Source organism: Pimephales promelas, chromosome 19, assembly GCF_988280905.1.
Source record: "Pimephales promelas chromosome 19, fPimPro1.hap1.1, whole genome shotgun sequence".
In the NCBI taxonomy this organism is placed as follows: domain Eukaryota; kingdom Metazoa; phylum Chordata; class Actinopteri; order Cypriniformes; family Leuciscidae; genus Pimephales; species Pimephales promelas.
The window spans coordinates 20,130,495-20,139,771 of NC_142787.1; positions in this window are offsets into that span (position 1 = coordinate 20,130,495).

Genomic DNA, 9,277 nt, shown 5'->3' on the forward strand with positions numbered 1-9,277 from the left:
ACAAAAGATGCCGAAGATTTCACATTGACCAGACCAGAGACAATAATGACAACTGAGTCTCTCGAAACAGAATATACAACAGAAATTGAGTTACAAACACCAGAAGACAAAACACCCGTGACAAGACCAGAGACAATAATGACAACAGAGTCTCTCGAAACAAAACATACAACAGAAATTGAGTTACAAACACCAGAAGACAAAACACCCGTGACCAGACCAGAAACAATAATGACAACTGAGTCTCTCGAAACAGAATGTACAACAGAAATTGAGTTACAAACACCAGAAGACAAAACACCCGTGACCAGACCAGAGACAATAATGACAACTGAGTCTCTCGAAACAAAAGGTACAACAGAAATTGAGTTACAAACACCAGAAGACAAAACACCCGTGACCAGACCAGAGACAATAATGACAACTGAGTCTCTCGAAACAAAACATACAACAGAAATTGAGTTACAAACACCAGAAGACAAAACACTCGTGACCAGACCAGAGACAATAATGACAACTGAGTCTCTCGAAACAAAACATACAACAGAAATTGAGTTACAAACACCAGAAGACAAAACACCCGTGACCAGACCAGAGACAATAATGACAACTGAGTCTCTCGAAACAAAAGGTACAACAGAAATTGAGTTACAAACACCAGAAGACAAAACACCCGTGACCAGACCAGAGACAATAATGACAACTGAGTCTCTCGAAACAAAAGGTACAACAGAAATTGAGTTACAAACACCAGAAGACAAAACACCCGTGACCAGACCAGAAACAATAATGACAACTGAGTCTCTCGAAACAGAATATACAAAAGAAATTGAGTTACAAACACCAGAAGACAAAACACCCGTGACCAGACCAGAGACAATAATAACAACTGAGTCTCTCGAAACAGAATGTACAACAGAAATTGAGTTACAAACACCAGAAGACAAAACACCCGTGACCAGACCAGAGACAATAATGACAACTGAGTCTCTCGAAACAAAACATACAACAGAAATTGAGTTACAAACACCAGAAGACAAAACACTCGTGACCAGACCAGAGACAAAAATGACAACTGAGTCTCTCGAAACAAAAGGTACAACAGAAATTGAGTTACAAACACCAGAAGACAAAACACCAGTGACCAGACCAGAGACAATAATGACAACTGAGTCTCTCGAAACAAAAGGTACAACAGAAATTGAGTTACAAACACCAGAAGACAAAACACCCGTGACCAGACCAGAGACAATAATGACAACTGAGTCTCTCGAAACAGAATATACAACAGAAATTGAGTTACAAACACCAGAAGACAAAACACCTGTGGAGAGAACACACACCACATCTGAAGAAAGACAATCAAAATCTATTGATTTCTTTTCCCACAATTTTGAGTCAATAGTCACAAATGAACCATTGACTCCAACCACTTCCACAAAAGATGCAGAAGATTTCACATTGACCAGACCAGAGACAATAATGACAACTAAGTCTCGAGAAACAGAATATACAAAAGAAATTGAGTTACAAACACCAGAAGACAAAACACCCGTGACCAGACCAGAGACAATAATGACAACTGAGTCTCTCGAAACAAAACATACAACAGAAATTGAGTTACAAACACCAGAAGACAAAACACCCGTGACCAGACCAGAGACAATAATGACAACTGAGTCTCTCGAAACAAAAGGTACAACAGAAATTGAGTTACAAACACCAGAAGACAAAACACCTGTGACCAGACCAGAGACAAAAATGACAACTGAGTCTCTCGAAACACAACGTACAACAGAAATTGTGTTACAAACACCAGAAGACAAAACACCCATGGAGAGAACACACACCACATATGAAGAAAGACAGTCAAAATCTACTGATTTCTTATCCCACAATATTGAGTCAAGAGTCACAAATGAACCATTGACTCCAACCACTTCGACAAAATATGCCGAAGATTTCACAGCGACCAGACCAGAGACAATAATGACAACTGAGTCTCTTGAAACAGAATGTACAACAGAAATTGAGTTACAAACACCAGAAGACAAAACACCTGTGACCAGACCAGAGACAATAATGACAACTGAGTCTCTCAAAACAGAATATACAACAGAAATTGAGTTACAAACACCAGAAGACAAAACACCCGTGACAAGACCAGAGACAATAATGACAACTGAGTCTCTCGAAACAGAATATACAAAAGAAATTGAGTTACAAACACCAGAAGACAAAACACCCGTGACCAGACCAGAGACAATAATGACAACTGAGTCTCTCGAAACAAAAGGTACAACAGAAATTGAGTTACAAACACCAGAAGACAAAACACCTGTGACCAGACCAGAGACAATAATGACAACTGAGTCTCTCGAAACAAAAGGTACAACAGAAATTGAGTTACAAACACCAGAAGACAAAACACCCGTGACCAGACCAGAGACAATAATGACAACTGAGTCTCTCGAAACAAAACATACAACAGAAATTGAGTTACAAACACCAGAAGACAAAACACTCGTGACCAGACCAGAGACAATAATGACAACTGAGTCTCTCGAAACAAAACATACAACAGAAATTGAGTTACAAACACCAGAAGACAAAACACCCGTGACCAGACCAGAAACAATAATGACAACTGAGTCTCTCGAAACAGAATATACAAAAGAAATTGAGTTACAAACACCAGAAGACAAAACACCCGTGACCAGACCAGAGACAATAATAACAACTGAGTCTCTCGAAACAGAATGTACAACAGAAATTGAGTTACAAACACCAGAAGACAAAACACCCGTGACCAGACCAGAGACAATAATGACAACTGAGTCTCTCGAAACAAAACATACAACAGAAATTGAGTTACAAACACCAGAAGACAAAACACTCGTGACCAGACCAGAGACAATAATGACAACTGAGTCTCTCGAAACAAAAGGTACAACAGAAATTGAGTTACAAACACCAGAAGACAAAACACCCGTGACCAGACCAGAGACAATAATGACAACTGAGTCTCTCGAAACAGAATATACAACAGAAATTGAGTTACAAACACCAGAAGACAAAACACCTGTGGAGAGAACACACACCACATCTGAAGAAAGACAATCAAAATCTATTGATTTCTTTTCCCACAATTTTGAGTCAATAGTCACAAATGAACCATTGACTCCAACCACTTCCACAAAAGATGCAGAAGATTTCACATTGACCAGACCAGAGACAATAATGACAAATATAGCTGCGAGCAGCGATGGCGGGCCCAAGCCGGTGGCACCGCAACCCCGGCTCCTTTAGTTACCTAAAGGCACCGGGGTGGCGGTGCCGAAGGCTTTGGCCCTTTCATGATTAAATGTTAAAACGGCTTGCCATAGTCTGTCATTTTGACTAGACACAATTATGTTACAGATATCTTAAATGATAATACAAACTATCCAAAATGTAATTACGACTAGACAGAAAGACATTGTTGATATCTACAATGTTAATTTCCGGATAGGCAAACTTAGCTTTTAAATGTTAAAAGGGCTTGCCATACACGGACGTAGGCTCAGAGAGAGTCTCACCATATTCAAACCAAAATATCTGACTTCCTCTTGGTCTGAGCTAATGACTATGAATTAGAAAGTTGTCTGGCTTGAGGAGTACAATGTATATAACGATTTTTGTAACTGTAGATAAAAATAACAACCTCACTTTTGTCAAATGGTGGCGCTATTTAGTCCCTGCACCATGCCCGTTTCTGAAACTTTGCACATGTCTACTGGCTAATAAATGTGATGTGTCTGTTGAGTTTCATGCAATTTCAAGCATGCTAAGAGTCTCAAAAGCATCCTAAAATAATTTCAAAGTTTGAAGCTTTGCCACGGCAACAGTTTAAAAGATATCAAGAATCCATTCACAGGTCTACATCTACCGTATGTTTACATTATACAGATGAAGTTTTTCATCTGTTTTTCATCATTATACAGATGAAGTTTTTCATCTGTTTACATTATACAGATGAAGTTTTTCATCTGTTTACATTATACAGATGAAGTTTTTCATTCATATTATTACATGCAAGCGTGTTTGATTTATGGACCAAGTTTTCGGACCCCGTTCCAGGGGGCGCTGTCTAGCCCCCTGCCACGCCTAGGTACCATCTTCAGCCCGGGCCTGATGGCTGTGGGATATGACCTGTGTGCAAAGTTTCAAGAGTTTTCAAACCCGTTAAGGGCCTCAAAAGCCATTAAGAGTCTCAAAATCATCAAAAAAAAGAATTTTAAAGTTTGATGCGTTGCCACGGCAACAGTATCAAAGATATCAAGAATCCATTCACAGGTCTTCATCTGCCATGTATTTACATTATACAGATGAAGTTTGAAGCAAATCGGGTAAAAATAAGAGGTTGATTTCAAAGCATTTTGAAAGTGACACACTTCCTGCTGCCAGTTGGTGGCGCTATAACTTTGACTCGAAATAGTCACATCCATGTGATCGCCCTCTTACAGTGAACACACTGATGAAGTTTCATCAAGATATGTCAATGTATGCTGAAGTTATAACACACTTCCTGTTTCACGTTTCTCGCCGTAATATCGTTTCCTCACCACGGCCAAACCGTTCGAGATATCAAAAATCCCCTCACAAACTTTCATCCTCAATGTCTTGACTTCTTGCACACCGAGTTTGGTTGTGATTGGTAAACACATGCGTTGTAATTTGATGTATTTCTCCTAGGACAACTATTCAAACAACCCATAATTCTCAACTTCCATTTTAATTGTCGTAAAACTTAGAGCACGAAAGTTGTTTGGCCTGATGTGATCTATAATTGTACCGAGTTTCATATTAATTCACGCAAGTGTGTTTGATTTATGGACAAATGTTCGAATCCCAGTCCAGGGGGCGTTGTCGAGCTGCCCTGCCACGCCCGATGACCAGCTTCAGCCCGGCCCTGATGGCCATGGGTTCTGACCCGTGTGCAAAGTTTCAAGAGTTTTAGAGGATGTTAAGGCCCCCGAAAATGCGAGAGAAGTCGCACACAGCAAATAAAGGGTTAAAATAAACCTGACAGGCGCCCCTCCTCTCACTCACACAGAGAGACACTGAGAGACTGGCAAAATTCTTAGATTTTCTCTACATTCAAACAAAGATATCTGACTTTCTGTGGGTCCTAGCTAATGAGTGTCAATTAGAAAGTTGTCCGGCTCGAGGAGTACAATATACATACAGATTTTTGTAACTCTAGTTAAAACTAACAACCCCACTTTTGTCAAAAGGTGGCGCTACTGAGCCCTCACCACGCCCGTTTCTGAAACTTTGCACATGTCTACTGGCTAATAAATGTGATGTGTCTGTCGAGTTTCATGCGATTTGAAGCATGCTAAGGGTCTCAAAAGCATCCTAAAAGAATGGTAAAGTTTGATGCGTTGCCACGGCAACAGTTTAAAAGATATCAAGAATCCATTCCCAGGTCTACATCTGCCGTATATTTACATTATACAGATTAAGTTTAAAGCAAATCGGGTAAAAATTAAAGGGTGATTTCAAAGCATTTTGAAAGTGACACACTTCCTGCTGCCAGTTGGTGGCGTTATAACTTTGACTCACAATAGTCACATCCATGTGATCGTCCTCTTACAGCGAACACACTGGTGAAGTTTCATCAAGATCAGTTAATGTATGCTGAAGTTATAACACACTTCCTGTTTCACGTTTCTCGCCATAATTTCATTTCCTCGCCACGGCCAAACCGTTCGAGATATCAAAAATCCCCTCGCAAACTTTCATCCTCAATGCCTTGACTTCATGCTGACCGAGTTTCGTGCCGTGTGTTTGAATTCTCTAGGAGGAGTATTGCACATTCCATTGCGAGCGTTTTACAAACAAACCTCAATAGCTGACTTCCTGTTGGGCTGGGGTAAAAAGTAAAAGCGCGAGGTATAGATGAAACGATGAGATCAACATGTGTACCGAGTTTCATATTATTACATTCAAGCGTGTTTGATTTATGGACCAAGTGTTCGGACCCCGTTCCAGGGGGCGCTGTCTAGCCCCCCTGCCACACCCAGGTACCATCTTCAGCCCGGCTCTGATGGCTGTGGGATCTGACCTGTGTGCAAAGTTTCAAGAGTTTTCAAACCCGTTAAGGGCCCCAAAAGCCGCTAAGAGTCTCAAAATCATCAAAAAAAAGAATTTTAAAGTTTGATGCGTTGCCACGGCAACAGTATCAAAGATATCAAGAATCCATTCACAGGTCTTCATCTGCTATTTATTTGCATTATACAGATGAAGTTTGAAGCAAATCGAGTTAAAATTAGAGGGTAATTTCAAAGCATTTTGAAAATGACACACTTCCTGCTGCCAGTTGGTGGCGCTATAACTTTGACTAACAATAGTCACATCCATGTGATCGTCCTCTTACAGCGAACACACTGCTGAAGTTTCATCTAGATCGGTTGATGTGTGCTGAAGTTATGATACACTTCCTGTTTCACGTTTCTCGCCATAATTTAGTTTCCTCGCCACGGCCAAACCGTTCGAGATATCAAAAATCCCCTCGCAAACTTTCATCCTCAATGTCTTGACTTCAAGCTGACCGAGTTTCGTCGAATTTGGATCAAAGCTCTAGGAGGAGTATTAAAAATTCCATTGCGAGTGTTTTACGAACAACCCTAAATAGCCGACTTCCTGTTGGGCTGGGGTAAAAAGTAAAAGCACGAGGTATAGATGAAACGATGAGATCAACATGTGTACCGAGTTTCATATTATTACATGCAAACGTGTTTGATTTATGGACCAAGTGTTCGGACCCCGTTCCAGGGGGCGCTGTGTAGCCCCCCTGCCACGCCCGGGTACCATCTTCAGCCCGGCCCTGATGGCCGCGGGTTCTGACCCGTGTGCAAAGTTTCAAGAGTTTTTGAGCATGTTAAGGGCCCCAAAAGTGCCCGAATAGTCGTATAAATAATAATAATAATAATAAATATAGCTGCGAGCAGCGATGGCGGGCCCAAGCCGGTGGCACCGCAACCCCGGTTCCTTTAGTTACCTAAATGCACCCGGGTGGCGGTGCCGAAGGCTTTGGCCCTTTTATGATTAAATGTTAAAACGGCTTGCCATACTCTGTCATTTCGACTAGTCACAATTATGTTACAGATATCTTAAATGATAATACAAACTATCCAAAATGTAATTACGAATAGACCGAAAGACGTTGTTGATATCTACAATGTTAATTCCGGACAGGCAAACTTAGCTTTTAAATGTTAAAAGGGCTTGCCATACAGGGATGTAGGCTCAGAGAGAGGCTCACCATATTCAAACCAAAATATCTGACTTCCTCTTGGTCCGAGCTAATGACTATGTATTAGAAAGTTGTCCGGCTTGAGGAGTACAATGTATATAGCGATTTTTGTAACTGTAGATAAAACTAACAACCCCACTTTTGTCAAAAGGTGGCGCTATTTAGTCCTTGCACTATGCCCGTTTCTGAAACGTTGCACATGTCTACTGGCTAATAAATGTGATGTATCTGTTGAGTTTCAAGCAATTTCAATTTCAATTTCAATTTGACTGTTGAAAAGAAGTGCGCCGATTAGATACTCAGGATCGGTATCGGCTCTGACACTGCCATCTTTGACGAGGCTGATTCAAATTCTATATTGTGCATATATACTATTCTATGTTAGGCACAAAGGCACAAAAACTTTCTAAAGTACCATAAAGTTTTTGTGTACTGTATTATTAGTGTTCTGAAGCTATTATGTGATATAGAAATTAATATTTAAGTCATTAAATTCAAGAACACAAACTTTTCCCTCTCTGCGCCTGTCAGTCATTCTCCATTCAGCATTCAAACAGCACGTCACATTCGGTTACAGTCAATGATGAAACGATCTTCAAGATGATTGAATGTTAATCCTATTATACTGGATCTTTAAGATAAAGGTCTAAATGTCTATATTTTCGAATGAAGAAACTTTTTCTTGCTGGACTTTATTGCTGTAACTTAACCGTGTTACTTTCTACCGGGTGTCGGACGCTGTCGGTTAGATCACAACACTAGAGTCAGAGCACTATAATTGTTCTTCACGCACACAGTAACTGAAATTTAAAACCTTTAAAAGAGAAGGCTCAATAAACTATTGCATAGATAGATAATGTATAATACACTGTTCATAAATATGTATTTCCTTTGTGCTTTGAACTTTTCAATACGGATTCACTGCGCTGTAACTTCATGTGGCTTCAAGCACATCATTCTCCGCTCGGGATGCACATAAGTGCTTTGTGCTGCACCGTATCGGAGCCGTAATATCATAATGCAGTGACGTAATGACAGATTATTAATTGCCTTTCAATTATATGTTGCTGCGTCATTAAACATCTGTCCTATGCATTTCAAACATTTATAGCAGCCATGGCTATATTTTTTTTATGATTTTTGTTATCTTGTTTTTCATGAATGTATTTTTCAAAAATAAGAGCAATGTGTATTATCTATTATTAATATGGTTTATAATAGCATTTTTGTCATAGATTATGACAAAGTAATCATATGATCCACCAGCGAGGAACCAGCAGAACAGAGTGAACATTCTTTCTGTTTAGTTCAATCCTACTTAATAGGAATTTATTTAAAATGCTCGCTCTACTCCACACCATTAATGTCTTGTGCGGACATCCGTATTTCGACTTTCGATTTTAAGTAAGCGATTTAAAAGCTCCCAAGTCCCAGCGGAGTCACACGTTGATTAACCGGTGGGAATATACACAATAGGCCTACCTGATATTGAACACAAGAGGGCAGTATAGCACTACGTATGACTCAGATTATTATTTTTTTATGAATTTTACAACAATTCTGGCTGTTTTTGAACGTAAACATAATTCTTAAATGAAAAAAAGGAAAAATTGGGGAAGTTATAATATTTGTATAATTTAATTTAGAAACAAATGATGTATAATTACATTTTTAGAAGATATGAGGCTTTTAGTGTTTACTTTTTTGACATTACTTTAATCTTTTGCCATAGTTGCACATGTCTACTGGCTAATAAATGTGATGTATCTGTTGAGTTTCAAGCAATTTCAAGCATGCTAAGAGTCCCAAAAGCATCAAAAAAGAATGTTAAAGTTCGATTCGTTGCCACGGCAACAGTATCAAAGATATCAAAAATTCATTCACAGGTCTACATCTGCCGTGTATTTACATTATACAGATGAAGTTTGAAGCAAATCGGTTAAAAATAAGAGATTGGTTTCAAAGCATTTTGAAAGT